A 16,649-nucleotide genomic window follows, 5' to 3' on the forward strand; every position below is an offset into this window, starting at 1 on the left:
CTCCACCTAATGTCCAGTTACTTCCATACAGCAATTTAACCACTCCTGAAACAGGGTGCAATCATCCTCCAGAGTTGTATTCCTTCCACGCTGAGTCACTTTATTTCAGTATCTTTTGCTGTGTGAAATTAATATGCAAGAATGTTATGCATGACTTAAAAAGTAAAAAATTATTATTAGCTTCTGCACAGAAGATAACAAGATTATTAAGGCTAATATGGAAATCATGCTTATAATCTAATTAAAGGATTTTTGATGGACAGGTAGGCATCACCCCTGAAGTGAAAGGTCTCTACTGCTCCCTGGAATGGATCATACGAGCTTATTTATTTGTTTTTCTGTTTTTGATTTGCAGGTATTTTGCAGGTCTTATAATAAATGCCTTATATAAAATTGGGAAAATCAGCTGAGATTCATTCAACTGCTTCTTCAGGGTGTCCTTTGGAAGTTAGATTATAGATGATGAAGATGATAGACTTTTAAACAAAGATCCATCTGAAACATTAACAGAGGACATTAACAGAGGACCATTAACATTACTGGTCCCAGACTACATACAGTGCATGTAAAAGGGGCTTAATGGATAGCTGTTCCTTCTAACAGCAATATCAAGAAGCAATGACAAGGTACAGGTCTGAAGAACATTAATTTTGGTTTTAGTAGGTTCGAATCTGCCTTTCTACTTCTCTAGCTGTGATTCCAAACATCAGGTCCAAAATAATCCGGATATAAATGCTTGAGGACTCATCTTTCTGTTATATAGCAACTCACTGTAAAAGGTGAAATTTTGGAGGCATTTCAGGTCTATGAAGCAAGAAGCTGTTTCACAAAGGCTAGGACGCAGAGAAGAAATTGTGTGTTTGGCCTCTTCTTCACTGGCTATTTCTGTTTTATGCCAAAATTTTTTAAAGTAAAACAGAGAGGCATCTCTGGGAGACAGTGATAACCCTTCTACATCTGGTATAAGGGGACTGCAAGTAATTAGCTGCTCCAGAAACTCACACATCTCTTTGGGAAGCCTCATACTAATTTTCAGGCTGAATGTGCTCCTACAGATACTTGTCTGTCTGCTGGAAAAGATTGTCTTATTTCCTGATTTTACATTCTGATATGGAAAGAAAACATGTCTGCCTAAACTTCATTCATCTAAGCTAAACAAGTTGAGCTGTCATAGAACGCTCTTAAACGAGGAGCAGACCTTCACCAGGTGAATCAAAGAGCCCTTCGCTTGCTCTGCTGTAAATTCATTTTGAACTAAAGTGAGCAGCATGGGTTTTTTTGTTTTGTTTTCATCTCTTTTAACTCTTGCCCTGACTCTAACTCTTTGTATCTTCAGTACATAAATCGAGGAACGCTGAGTATGTATTTAAGTAGTACTTACTTCAGGCCCCTCAAGCAAATCTAATCAATTCAGACTGTCATAAATAAAAAGCTTCTGATGCAATTTATATAGAATCAGTCATGTCATTGCTCCTCCACAGTTCTCTTGCTCCTTTCTATTCTAATTTTCTGAATTCTTAGAAAATAATTTTCTATTTTATTCTTTTATTCACAGAATTGTTGGTGTTACAAGGTATGTTTGAAGCTACATAATTTAACATATCACTAATGCAGGTTTACCTAGAACAGGTTGCACTGCTGCAGGTGGGTTTTGGATATCTCCAAAAAAAAAAAAAAAAAAACCCAAAAAAAAAAAACATGATCTACCACCTATGGGCATCCTGTTTGTTCTGTTCCAGTGTTCTGTCCTTCTCAAAGTAAGGGAATTTTTCCTCATATTCAGATGAAGCTTCCTGTTTTTGAATTGTGCTCATTGCCCCCTTTTACTGTCATAATTTATATCTTTTATTTTATGCTTTTTGTTCAATAATTTTTTTTCTGTTTTTACGAAGAAGCCTAAAATATTTCCATTTGAAGAAAAAATTATTGTTGCTATTATTTCCACATTAAATAGGTCTTTTTGTTAAAATTATATTTGCTTTTTGAGTCAATCTTATGATGGACTGAAAAATTGTAGTTTTTAATACAACATTCTTCTGCTAATAGACCAAAGATGAAGTTCAAGTGCTCAACACACATGATCTTTATTATTTTTATTATTGTTTTATTTTAAAAAGAGAAAGATTTGTTTCATTCTTTTTACTAGAAATTAAGAAGGTTTTTTATAGGGATTGACTGTTTTCACTACAGATAATTTAATGTAAATAATACTTAAATTATGCCAATATTTCTAGAGCATTTACATGTCAGTTACACAGTAGTTGATGATCAGAAAAGGTTTTCATTGTTGATATAATGTCTACTAAATTGCACAGACTTCAAAATGTCTAGCTACAGTGATAGCAAAAAATAACGCTGCAGCAGAAATGCCCAAAACTTATCTATTTAGTGCTTTTGTGGTAAAATCATTCTTACCAGAATTTTAAAAAGAAGGAAAAAACACCAACAAAAAGCAAAGCAAAACAAAACAAAAAATACTATCTTGCTAAAGTAACCTTTCAAAAGTTGAGACAGCAAGCATTTTTACTTACCAGCCAATCTTTTTTTTTTCTCTTTGTGTACTTAACAGATTGTATTTAAATTATTAAATACTATTTCCACAGTTTCGCAGAGCAAGTGGGAAGAAGAAATAAATTTAAAATTGTTAGAGGAAGACAACAGTGATTAATCTTTGTAAAATATTGGAAAGATGTAGTAGCTGAGAAAATCAGGGAATTTTCTGATGTAATTTGGGCAGGTAAGTTTCAGACTAGGAAGACACCTTGATAGCCAAGAGAAAACAAATACCTCCAAAAGTGATTCTTCTCATGTGGAACAGATTCAATGAACATTCTTTTGGAGTTGTCTCTCTGTCTCTATTGATTTGAAATAAAGCTTCAATGATCTGCTTTAACTCGACTATCTTGTTTAGTTTAGATAGATCTCATCCTAAGAGAACCTACAATAAGAAAGGAGTCATATTTCAGATTAAACTAATGTGATGTGACTGATTTATTCAGACTACTGTAAATCTCTTAACAATTAAGGCTATGCAGATGAGGTCCGAATTGTTCAAATGACCAAAGGGATAGCTCATACCATATGACATCATGATCAGCGATAGAAGATGGGGGAAGAAGGTGGAAAAGCAGACATTAGGAATGATGGTGCCGGTATTACCAGATAACTGTTACATGTGACAGGGCCCTGCTTTCCTGGACCTGGCTGAACACTTGCATGCCCATAGTAAGTGGTGAATTAATTATTTGTTTTGCTTTGCCTGTGTGCACAGTTTTTTCTCTACCTATTGAACTGCTTTTATTTCAACACACAAGTTTTCCCACTTTTACCCAATCAATTCTCCCTCCCATCCCGTTGGAGGCATCCACTATTGTCCCTGTGGGGCTGAGCTATCTAGTAGGTTTAAATCACTTTGGTTAAATCAGATAAAAGCAAAGACTAGTAGTCGAGATGTATTCTGTCTCACAGTGCAATACTTTCTTCAGAAAGGGACAAATATTTGTGGTCTGGTTTTTTGTTTTTGGTTTGTTTTTTTTTTAATATTTGAAGAGACACAACCTACCTGGAAGACTAAAGAATAATTAGAAGTGAGAGTTCTGTGTCTAGAAGAGGATGGAGGAGAAAAACTTTTTACTAGAAGATCAAAACAAGACTTTAAACTAGATTTGAGTGATTAGTAGAAATTTAAACTAAACTAAATTCATATCCATATCAAACTATACAATAAAAAACGTGAGATATTTTTCACCATGGAGAAGAAGTCTGTAGGCATTTTTTTGGCAGCTATTTAAGCTAATAGGTTGACTGGGAAGAAGAAGACATTTCATCTATGGTGGCTTCTGTGCCTGGGAAAAGTGAAACCAGCAGCAGCTTGTAGTGCTATGCTAAGATACTCTTAGGGTTCCTTCAGTGACCTCTGTGAGATTAACTGCAGAGTTTTTTCTTCATTTAGGAAATAGGGCAGTGGGAAGAAGGGGAATACTAACTTCTTCAGTAATCACTTAATCTAGGTGTAAGTGTATTCAAAACACTGTGGATTAAAAAGTTCTTTGCAGTTGAAATAGCCTGAAACAATCCCTTAAGAATCAAGCATAAGTATCCTAGGTTTAGGAAAGAGAACATTTAAGGTCTGGCTTCTAAGGCAAGGGGTAGTTTGTAACACTTTTTCAAAAATGAATGGTCTTGGTAAAAGAGCCATTTCTTATGTTAATGAGCATATTGCTCATTCTGTGCAAGTCTGACTCTATTCCTCCGAGACAGAAGAGCTAAACGCAAAATAAATTTTTAGCTCTTCACCACTTTTGTCACTCTCTTATGAATTCCTGCTAGAATCCCTTGAAATGGCCTCTTGACAGTTCTTTTAAGTGAATCTTGATCTTGGGATCACTGAGTAACATTTAATGAGATTAGAGCATCTCTTCATAAAAAGACATGCCTCCATAATGAATGTGTGGATTTGGTTTTTTTTTTGTTTGTTTTGTTTTTTTAATATGTTGTTTCCTTTTCCATCTTCTCCAGAGATATTTAGTGTCAGTATTTTGTTTGGTTTTCTGTTTGGCTTTTTTTCTTCACAAAGATTTATGATTGGCCTGAAGCTCTAAAACCAAGCCTCTAATCCAGGAGAATGTGAGGGATTAGCAATTCTTTCAGAATATTTCATTAAGTCAATGAATAAACAGTTGAATTTTAAAACTAGATTGTTGTTATAAACATTACTGATTAATCCCTTACCTATTTGGTCCAAGCAGTGTCATCAAAGGCCATGCCTTGTGAAATTGAGCTTTTTACCTGATTTGGGTAACCCAAGACAGAGCAAAAAATCAATGAAAAATTGTATGTCTTAAATTTTGTCCTCTTTATTTTGACAGGTCACCATGCCAAAGAGAAGCTGTAATCACATCAACCATATTGATATTCAAATGTGATTCCATTTTTATGTCCATGTTGTTGCAACTCTGTGCTTCCCTCAGACTACCAGTACCAAAAACTTTCGTGGTCTGTGAGGTGGTCCTCTCATTTCACTTGACACTATGCTGGGATCTGAACGACAATTCAGAGTTAAATACTTCAGATAGTGAGAAACTGAGTTCCTCATCAATGTATGTAAAGAATACAACAACTTCATTGCTAGAGGCTTTTGTCCTTTTCTCAGTAATTTACTCACAAGGCTAGGAAGACCCACCAAGGATGTTAATAAACCTTACTGCTGAGATTGCCCTTCAAAGCTCCTCCATTTTGTCCGGTGAGTCAGAATTTTCTTCCCTTTTATTTCCAGGATCTGATTCTGGTTCTTAAGCTAAACTTTGCATCTGAATAAAGTCATATCCTACCACCTAACTTGCTGCCCAGATGTAACTGAAAAGAAAAAGAAAGCAAGTACACCAGTCCTTCCTAGTGAATTCTACTCCTGCTACATACTCACATTCCAAGGAGAAATACTGCAACCTTGTACTTGCATCCATATTTTAGGACTACCTCCTCAGAATTATTATCCCAACACCACTGATTCAAGAAGATATTGGAAAATATAGCAGACAGGAATTTTGGAGCACTTAAAAAAAAACCCAATTCACAAAACACAACAAAAATTGATTCTTTTCTAGAGAAGTTAAGAGATACTATTTCCATACTCATACATTATCTGATCACAAAATGGGACTGATCCTGTTTCAGGAATCCTTAAATGTTGTTGATAGTGTGAGTCTATTATATTATAGCCTGCATTTTAGTCTTTCCTTATGCCATTTTGAAGTAGGCAACTCTGGAACAATAGGCTAAATGATTTACCATCAGGAATCAAGTAGCCTTTTCTTTTCCTATTGAAAAATAAGATGGACCCTTACATAATGAAGGAAAAATAGAAAAGTTTACTTTTGTATTCCTGTGAACCAAAATAATAGATAGCCACAGGAACAAATAATCCTGTGTATTTTCTTTAGTTGCTATTAGACCTGTACATAGAAAGTCACAGTTGTACCCTTTCCTGAAGTTTACACCATTCATTATTTTTGCAATAGGAAAAAGTTTCTTGTCCTGTCTGGAAGCTATTAGCTTAAAAATTCATGTCTTGGATTCCTGTAGGGATGGAGGTGATTAATCTTTTTGCCATCGCATGCTCAAATTAACATGTGATATATATGTGTTCATGTATTTTAAAGGTTTCACTACATGACATTAACTAATATTTCTTCTTTCTTTAACCAACAGCTATTTGCTTAAGAAGAAATGACACCTATAAAATAAAGAAATGAAAGTCAACATCCAAACAGTCATCTTACTGAAGTGAAAATTGCTGGATAGGCCAAAAGCAGTTTCCTTCTATATTCAGCCTGAACAGAGAAAATGGGCATCTCAATCCTTGGAAAGCAAAAAATTGAAAGGAAAACCTCTATCTGTTTAAGACTGCAGAGAAGAAGAAAAAAAATTAATCTTCTTAAGCAAAGGAAGATTAGAAAGGAAATATGTCTGAAGAGAAATATTGATACATACAGGCTTATGTGTGACTATAAAAGGTAGAGTATGTGTAACTAAAAAAATGTGACATCAGATTATATGGGAGGCAAAGAAAGATATTGTAATTTTTCTAACAATCTACCCATAAAAGTTAAGCTTATCAAATAATAAGAGCAATTATACCTATTAGTATGCATGCAAGTATTTGCTGGAACAGAGCAGTTATGAATATTCAGATGATAATCAAATGCTTTAAAATTCTAAATATTTAACTTACTAACTTGTTCTAGTTTCATGTTTTCATTTTCCATAAGCTGTTTGCTGTTCATTACTTGGTTTTTGTTATAAAGCAGATATTTCACTGATCTATCATGAAGTTCAAATAATGCTCTATAAAGTCCAAGTAATCAATTTATAAACATTTTATGAGAAAGCCACAGAATAATTGCCCATCTCATAAAGTTTGAATTCCAATGAACAGAAAAACATCACAAGTTTTGGACAAGCTTGCACTTAACTGCGTTTAATTTAAAGGTGCTAGATGCACTAGTACCACTGATTTGAATTCCAAGAAATCTGGCTTTCTTTGTGCAGGAAAAGAATCTGTTTCACATATCTTTGGATCACAATGTTGATTAATGCTTGTCTTTTTTATTTGGAGAATTGTTTCATCTTCTTTTCCTCTGGAGAGTCCTGAATGGAAGAACAAGACTTCTTCTTCAGTAGGAATGCACCTCAGTGTCCAGAAAGATTCTGGTTTAGTCTGAATGGGGAACATGATGAATTTTATGACCTAAGTAAATGATTCATGATATGTATGTCACAGAATAGTGCCAATATATCTATTGTATACAGGCGAAGCAAAACACAACTTGCAATATAAATAATATTAAAGATATTTAAATGCTCATGGAGAAAGGTCATAGAATTTAAGTTAGCTTTTTCAGAAGATGAGTTACATTATTAAAAAATGCAAATATGCTATGGGGAAATGTGCATATGTGAGAAGTGCCCGTCCTCATCTGTCTCTACAGCGATAGCCTTGCTCAAAGAGCAGTGATACCTTTCTGCAGAGAGAGAAATCTCTCTACATCAGCCTGCTAGTGGTACCTGAGCAATAAACATTTCTGTCACTGCAGAAGGGAAGCTACAGGGGCTGTGCCATACAGTAGATGAGCATGCTTTCATTGCATGAAATTTTGGTGTGGCCCTTTTTTGCAAATGTCCGATTAATCCTTTCATAGACTCTGCATGCGCCTCAGAATAAGTTTTCAAGGAATACCTGAGATCTCACTGTGGAGTCTTTCTGCACAACTCTCTTATGCATCGATTTTAAGACAATTTTGTATCAGTGAGTGCTAAGGAGTGAAAGTAGAGACAACAACGTGTCTGTAAATAATTCAAAGAAACAGAACCATTTCTGGGAAGTCTTTCCACCTTCTGAAGATATTACAATCTTTGATGCAGACTAGTTTAAATATGCATTTTAAAATCGCATAATGTAGTTACATTCCAAAAATAGAGAAAGGTGTAAACAGAAGTGTCAACCAGCCCTTCTGGCTCTAGAAAAGACACCTTGAATTAAAGTGAGAGACTGAAAAAAGGACTGTCTGAGGAGGGAAATGTCAAAAAAACATGTCACATGAGAGTGCATCTTGCTGGTACTTGCAAGACTCATCCTTATCTCACAAGGAAAGAAGATTAAGAACAGAGTGAGTCCAATGGAGGTCATCACATGATGTACATTTTCCCCGGGAAGTGAGTGGCAATATCGGTGAACTCACAGCCCCACTCCTGAGTGTAGTATGGCCTTTAAGATGAGAGAAAAGAAAATATGAACAGCTCTTAATATTACAAGCATTTGAGAGTGTTTCCAGCTTCAAAGTTCTGAAATGAGAGTGGAAAGAACACATCAACTGAGACATAGCAGTTCCCATTGCTGTCAGGTACCAGTAGACTAATACATCAAATAAGTAAGTGAATTACCAAGACAATGCACTCTTCAAAATTACATTTGTAGTTGTAAAAGACAATTTCTTTATTTACCAATAAACAAAATAACCAAAAATGGATTTATGGCTATTATGTAGGGTAAGAACATCTCAGGCAGAAGCAAAACATGTTTTAAGTGAATACATGTATAGCCCCTCTTGCACTTCAACACTACTGCAAATCATTGAGCCAGTTCTTCAGCTGGTAGAATTGACTTAGATACTCTGAATTTGCTTGGCCTACATTTATTTGCACAACACACGTCTGGCTTACTATGTAAGTAGATGTGGTCTGGGCTCAAAAGCAGATAGTAAGATTGTTGTCTGTTGATTTAACCATTGATTTCTCATGGATCAGATGATGGGTTTGTGGATCACTTTGGAAAAAAAAAATCAAAACTTATTTTTATTAGCTTTTGTGCAAACACCATAAAATCTTACTGTTGTAATGTTTGTAAAGTGGACCTGAGCCAAACCTTATCAAGTTTCCCATTGATTTCAATGGGTCTTAAATCCAAGAGGGAAATAACATAATCCTGTGTGAAGGGAAAGAAATTTAGGTTTAGATTTTATGAACCTAAAAATGAAATTTTTTTTTAATTTTTGCCATTTTTAATTGTAACTCACTAGTTTATTTTATAAGAGTTTATAAGAATTTAAAGTCACTTTAATTGATTGCTTTTACTTCCCTTTCCTCTTAGGGAAACATCATTACAAAATTAGTCTTTTATAGATGGTGTGAGAATAAGAACACAGAAAAATTATTGGAAATACAAGGAATTATAATGGATTTTTATATGGATATTTGTTGTTGAATAGCTGTTATAAGCACTAAGGGATGTTAAGGGGGAAAAAGAGAAGAAATTGTACTATTGTTTTTCATCCAGCACATTCTGTATCATAATCAACAGAATTTTCTTTGTTCATTCTTTTTTTTTTGTTCAGTCTATTGTTCCAGTTCCAGCTGTGTAACACTGCTATAGCTCCAGAAAGAATTTTAGTACAGTTTTCAGGGGCTATCAACTTCAATCTTAGAACCTATTATGTAATATTCAGTTGATATTTGCTTTCATTAAATACAGTTAGCATTGGTTGCTCATCCTGAGTAAATAAGTATTATGTGTATTTTAAGTTGTTATTTAATATATGCTGCATAAACATATCTATCATTAGAGACCAGACTAAGTACAGCTTTTCTGCCTCTATTAGTAAATATGAGTGACAGTTTTTTTCAATTTTCCTTTGGACTCTTTTACTCATTTTTTTACTCATACTCATACAGCAGCAAATCCTTGAAAATAGTTCACAGTAAGGAATGTTAAAACTCAGATATTACAATTAGACTAAAAAAAAAAGTCTGACCAGAGGCAAATAAATGATTGACTTTAACAGAAAACCGGAATACAGGGAAGCTTGCTGGAGCAGTGACACAGAGCAGGAATACAAGGGTGTGAAGAATGAGCATGGTATCATATATATAAGGTTAATGATAAAATTTTAAATATTAGATTTCTTTCATAAAGATAAATAGAAGCAGAAGTTAATGTAGACATTATGGGCTGATCATGTTTCCTGTATATGATTTCCCTCTCCACTAAAAAAATGAGAATAGAAAGAAAAGGAAAAGAGAAGAGAAGAGAAGAGAAGAGAAGAGAAGAGAAGAGAAGAGAAGAGAAGAGAAGAGAAGAGAAGAGAACTAAATTAATATTATAGATAAATTATTCCAATTTAAACCAAAGAGTAGGGAAAATACTGAGTTCTATCAAAGAATTAGGAAAGGTTTAACTCTGGAGCGGTTCATGAAGAACTGCAGCCCTTCCCAGGGGAGGATTTATGTTGGGGAAGTTTTTTTAGTGGGTTATTTATCATGGTAAGGATCCCACACCAGAGCAGAGAAAGAATGTGAGGAGTCCTCCCTCTGCAGAGAAAGGAGAAGAAATATGAAATGGACATAATAAGAAGAAGGAGAAGAAATATGTAATGGACATTTTAATAAACTGACTAAACCCCCCATTTTTGCTCTCCTTTCACTTCTGGGCAGCGGATGAGGTAGAGAAAATTGTGAGCAAAGTTAAACCCAGGAAGAAAGCAGGAGCAAGGGAAAAATTTTAAGACTTAATTTTTCTTTTCTCTTCATCTACTCTGATTATGATTTGTGATCAATTAAACTAACTTCCCTAAATTGAATCTGTTTTGCCTGTGAAAGCAACTGGTTCTGTCTTGACTCCCAAGCCTTTTACTATGTTCTCTCCACAGTGCAGCTGAGATGGGGAGTGATAGAGTGGCTTTGGTGGGCATCTGTTGTCCAGTCAGGGTCACTCCAACACCATGTTATTTCAAGAATAGCCTCTTTTAGGGTATCTTTTTGGTTCTTTTCTCAATTTTTTTTTTTTAATTTTGAAAAGATATTAGCAGGGACGATTTAAGCTGCATTGTAAGGAATAAGAAAATATTTATATATATTTAATATAAATTTATTTAAGAATTATATTTATCATGACATTCAAGACAGAGCAGTACTTTATTAAAAATTATTTTCTTTATTTCTCTTTTTATTTTGATACAGCTGAAATGTCCATTTCCTACATATATTTACAGCCTGACACTCTGTTTTCTCAGCATAAGCAAAGAAATTGCAAAAGTTTCAGTCTTTAAAAATTTAATTAGATCTATTTTTGAATCTCAGTTTGACTGTATAATGCCCAGAGGGAGCCACAGACATATCTTTAAATGACCTAAAATAGTGTTTCTATTCATAAAAATGTCACAGCTTTACAGTCTAGTATCTCATGGCTCTGCAGGCTAAAAGTGAGTGCAAGTCTCAAGAGGACAATCTCTTCCCAGTGGAACAAAGTATTTCACTGTGGCCTTACAGAACCAAAAGACATAAAACTCCCACCTTAAGGAAACAAATAGACCGGCAAAGAATGGGAACGTAATTATAAGAAAAAACATTGATATAATTTTTTCTTATCCTAAGCTTGAAACAGGCTCAGATATGGTGGAAAGACAAGAATTTAGTGATAATGTTTTGACACAGTATTAAAGTTCCTTTGGTAACGTGATCACTGTTTTACAAATAAGCAATTTGAAGTTAACCTGACTATATGAAAAATCCTATCAAGCTAAGCTAGTGGACAGTTGCAGCTGCCAAAAATATATACAAGGAATAATGTTTTACCATAATGTATATTCCATCTGTATGTAGGTGGTATCTGCCAGTACAGTTTCTGGGGAAGACTGCAGGAGATGTACTATTGTATGAGGAAAACAAAAAATTAAGCAAGCACAAAATCCCCAAAATAGATATTTATCTCATTCCTCTTACTCCTTCACTCCTCAGAGACAAATACAATAGGAATGACCCCTTGTCTTTCAGAAAATTACATCATAATGTTAATCTTTGAGGCAACCTGACTCTTGCTCTTGTTTTGCACAAATGTCTTAATCTTGAGCCGGCAACTGAGATGTACTAAGTAGGGTTTCTTTAATTCTGGCTCAATTTCCTTCTCTTTATATTTTTTAGGTATGAAATAGTATTGCTTCCTTTCATATTGCATTCAAATATGTTCTCACAGGTGTTTTAAGTCCTTTTCCACCTTAAGGCTTTATTTGAACTCTATGTACTAGTCCTTGCTACTAGCTGGGTCTCAGACATTGAGTGAAGGAAGACCTGGCAGCCTTCAGAAGTCTTACTGGTAAATGAATGAAATCAAGTACCAAAGCTAAAATGAACCTGAACCCACTGAAACAAACCAACAATCAAAACAACCAACCAACCAACCAAAAAACACCACAAAGCAAACAATCAAATCCTTCAATATATAAACACAAGATTCAAGGAAATTTGAGGGAGAAGTTTAGCAACTCAACACATTTCAATTTTATAAATAAATCAAGAACAATGTGAAATATATGCAAAAGCACTTCACTAAGTAAGGAGTGGGTGCCAATAGGCAGGAAGACAGCTAGAAGGTAACAATTTCTGACAAGCATACGTTCACTGGTAAATAGGTTCATGTTTTTCATAGTTCTGCTAATTCTGGAAGAAGAATTTAACTATAAATGCATAATACACGAGGAATGAGAAAAAAAGAAAAAAGAGAGGATTTAAATCTATGAAATGAAAAAGAATAAATTATAAAGTCTTAAGGCAAAAGGGGGAAAAAAAGTGAAAATTGAAAAGGTCTTATATAAAATTGAGATAATTAATAGCCAGTTGGGAAACTAGTCCTTGAGACAATCTTTGTACTTGAGGGTTAGTTTGAGTACCCTGAACATGTGCATTATCCATTTTCGGGCTTTAGTGAACAAAAGTATTAGGAGAGCAAGACACACTGGGTTCACAGAACAGCACATATGATGGCACATTTCAGTTGTGCCTGTGAATTAAAAAAGCCAGATCACACTCTAAGCACTGTCACCTGGCTGTTTATTTTATCCAATAAGCATGGACATTGGTACTATTATGGTCCATGACAAACTAGCAGTGTCCCACCATGGTTTAATTTGTGCTTGACAGCTGAGATGCTGCTATGCACTGTGGATGTTCAGACATGAGCCACACCATCTTACTGATCTGAAGGGCTTTCAAATGCTCTCTGGCCCTTTTATCTCCTAGTTTAAGTAGAATATTTTTCGTACATAGCACAGCCTAAGACAATGACCTATTTCTAGTCTACAGATAGGGCATGAACAATAAAAGAGGAAATAAAAACTGTGAAAAGGAAGAAGCTCCACAGAAATTCCTGTCAGAATAATGATCACTGCATTAGAAGATAAATGGTTTATTATTCTGAATAAAATCAGGAGCCTTGCTTAATTATTTTTTCTATCATTGTACACAGGTGCACAAACTGGTTTTTGTCACAATATTTTTTTCAGTAGCATTGAAATAAAAATAGTAAATGATGGAGGATAAATAAGTAAAATACAGTTTATTCCAACCACAGGCCTATATAAACCATATTCAGAAAAAATGCATAATTAAAAAATCTTTGAAATCTGAATTCATGACAAAAGGAGCTGTTTTGCCTCCTTTACAAAGAATAGAAAACAGCCAGTGACGGGGGGTATTTTTTCTAATTTCTAAGAAAGCAAATTATCACTATTGTTAAATGCTACAGGAAAATAACCCAACTAAAGGGAAAAAAACAAAGCAGAAAAAAAGTATTGATAGAAACGTTTTTAATAAGTAACATAGTGAAATTAGCGTCTAATAAAATAATCAAGGTCTTTAAAACTTTCAGATACTGGTGTGAACCAAAAATTTGCAGAAACTGAAGCAATCTCACCCTCACTAAGTGCTGTTGCACATTCTGATGAGGGTTTTGAAACTCCAGAGGCACCAGTTATCTTTTTTCTGTCTCCCACTGATATTTTCCAGATTGATGGTTGTTTACGTTAATGAGCCTTGATAATGCAGTAGGTCAGGAATCATGAAGAGTTCAGCTCTTCTAAGTCCAAAAGGCAGAACAAAGGGGATCTTTTTGCTGCAGTCAAATAATCTAGTATTTTGCACAGTATTTTGTTTTGACTTGAGAAATACACTATTTATTCTCAGAGGTCAACTATGTTCATTCTTTTCACTTTCTAGTCGAATTTGTCCAATAATCCTCTTTGGTTATCTGAACTCTGTTTTTTCTGAAACTTCCTTCTATCACAGAGAGATAAGTTATGTCTGATGCCTTAGGCTACAGAAGGCCAAAATATGTTTTGTTCAGTCTATAGGAGTATAGCTGGGGAGTAATGTCTGTAGCTGTTACTCCTTCCCATCTGTCCTGTCTTCTTGATATGTTTGTGAATCTTGTTGAAGTCTCAAAAGTACTTGGTGTCTTCAGACATTTAAAGAAAGTGCTGTTTGGGATCCAGATGTTATATTTTTATTTCACTGGAGAAAACTCAGCTTGCTGATCCTGTTAGCATTGTTTCCTGTGAAGACAGAAGTAAAAGGGACAAAGGAGAGAAAGGGGGTAAAAAAGGTAAAGAAAAGAAAACCAACAACAACCTTCATATAATGCATTGGAACTAAACCAATTTTCACAATGACTTTTTATTTCACTTGCTTTGGAAAATCAGTTATTTTAATTACAGTAGATTCTAACTTTGCTGCTTTTTATTTTCTCTTTTTCATACATCAATATCTAAACCTACAAAGTCTATATATTCTTAGACAAACCTGCTACTTCTCATAAATATTGGTTCAAATGCTAAAGAGTTTGTTCATCTAAGTTTGAAAATTATGTTTTTGTTTCTATAATACAATTGGAGTTGAATACCTTTCTTCAATTAGACATGAATTTTATAAGGGTGTCAGCATAGATATTTTTCAATATACTCCTGTGCTTACATACAAGACATTAATTTAGCTGTGTAATTTAAATACATATACACATACGCACACAGAGTTTTTTCACTGTGCTAGTTAAGCATTACAAATATGCATCAATAAATAAGCATATGATGGAAATCATTTTCAGAGTAATCTACATGAAATGCAACTATTTTTTCTGCCTTTCACTCTATTATGCATACTTATTAAGAAGCTTATAAAAGAGATATACTTCTAGTCTTCTCCAAATCCTTACTATAATATCTTAATATAATGACACATTATATTTTGTTACGGAAAGACAGTGATTTTCAGATTTTTTTCTGGCACAATAGGGGATTTGAATAATATAAAACTCCTGGATTTTATGTATTTGTGGGGAATTACTTTGTTTTATCAACATTTATGCACACAGCTATGCAAGATGTTCAGGGTTTCAGTGTTTGTAATGGTAAGTACACTTACACCCGTTTAGAGCATGAGACATATCTTTCTTTTTATATTCTGTGTTAAACAAATAATTCAATGCTTTCTTCAGTAATGAAGACCAATTTAAGAAATGGTCTTTTCTACTTCAAGTGATTTCTACTTCAAGTGTTTTCTTTATTCAACCTCCATATGAGCTAGGTGCCCTCACTTTCCTTATCAAAAGAATGAAACAGTCACCTTCAGAGCACAAGTAATTTCTAACTAACATTTACAAGAGCTCTTGTAAGCCTCTTATTTTTCTTCTCTAGCTGAAAATACTAGATTTCTGTCTCAGACATGGACCCATCTATGCTCTGGCTATTTTAAGTTAGACAAAATTAATCCCACTTGAATTTTTACAAAAGTTACAGAAACTCCTTGGCTTCAATATTAGGGGATTATTAGAACTATTAACTGCCAGTTTTAACTTCTTTATTTTGTTAAGATTAAAATTATGTGTAGGCTTTGTCACATGAGTGACCCATAAATAAGCCAGGGATGAAAATTATTGATTTCTATCATCCTGGTCTAATAATAAGATGCATATGCTCAGTTTCGTGTGTCTGAGATGAATAAAGTTAAGAAGAGATCAATTAGATAAAATAATGTGGTGCATACTGTGCTTGTACAGATCTTGGAACTTTTTCTTGTTGCCATATAAAATATCAAAGGAAATGTAGTTATGTAAGTGACAGTACACTGAATAATACTTGATCTCATTATATCCAGATGTATTTTTAGTTTATTTCAGTTTTCAGTTTGGTTTTCATTTTTTGGATTTTTTAACACTTCTGGTAGGTGTTTTCCAGAGTCATATGTAAGAATTGTATTACATGTGTCATTGTAAATTGGTTATTGCTTTTCCTTTCCTAATAAGCTTGAAAAATATATCCTTTGAAAAGTCAGTCACTGAAGCACTGGTATTCATAAACTGTATTTATCCCTGAATTATCTTTCCAAATGTTTCACCTAGAATACTTTTTAAATCTGAAGGTATTTACATTAACTTGTCCAGCACTGTCTCGTTTTTTATTTTTCTGTGGTTTTCTCCTTATAAGCTTTATTTTTCCATCTGAGAAAATACACCTTAAAATATGTTTGGCAATAAGATTATGACAGTATTAGGACCTCAGATTCCTTTTCCTTCTGATATATTTCACAGACTTAAAATCTATAAAAAGACTTAATGGGACAAATCACAGCATGAAGTCATTCTCCTTTTCTGTGTGCTGTAGTGCAATAGTTGACACACAAGAAACCAGTAGGGATAATAGCATCATAGAATGGCCTGGGTAGGAAGGGACTTTCAAGATCATACAGTTTGAATACCCCTGCCATGAGCAGGGACATATTCCCTGACCAAGCTGCTTAGGGCCCCATCCAGTCTGGCCTTAAGTACTTTCCAC

General features: G+C 34.3%; 2 long non-coding RNA genes across 2 annotated transcripts in view; both read left to right on the plus strand.

Moving 5' to 3' along the window:
- Positions 1–10,375, plus strand: part of LOC135293866 (uncharacterized) — a 43,152-nt gene extending 32,777 nt beyond the window's left edge. Inside the window, exons 2-3 of the long non-coding RNA XR_010355977.1 lie at positions 4,869–5,242; positions 6,208–10,375. This is a non-coding gene — a long non-coding RNA (uncharacterized LOC135293866). The remainder of the gene's footprint in view (positions 1–4,868; positions 5,243–6,207) is intronic.
- On the plus strand, positions 364–2,699 carry LOC135295381 (uncharacterized). The gene is made up of 3 exons (XR_010357450.1): positions 364–626; positions 1,556–1,573; positions 2,604–2,699. It is a non-coding gene; the product is annotated as an uncharacterized LOC135295381 (long non-coding RNA).
- Positions 10,376–16,649: the final 6,274 nt, after the last annotated feature.

Source organism: Passer domesticus, chromosome 2 (assembly GCF_036417665.1).
Source record: "Passer domesticus isolate bPasDom1 chromosome 2, bPasDom1.hap1, whole genome shotgun sequence".
Classification (NCBI taxonomy): domain Eukaryota; kingdom Metazoa; phylum Chordata; class Aves; order Passeriformes; family Passeridae; genus Passer; species Passer domesticus.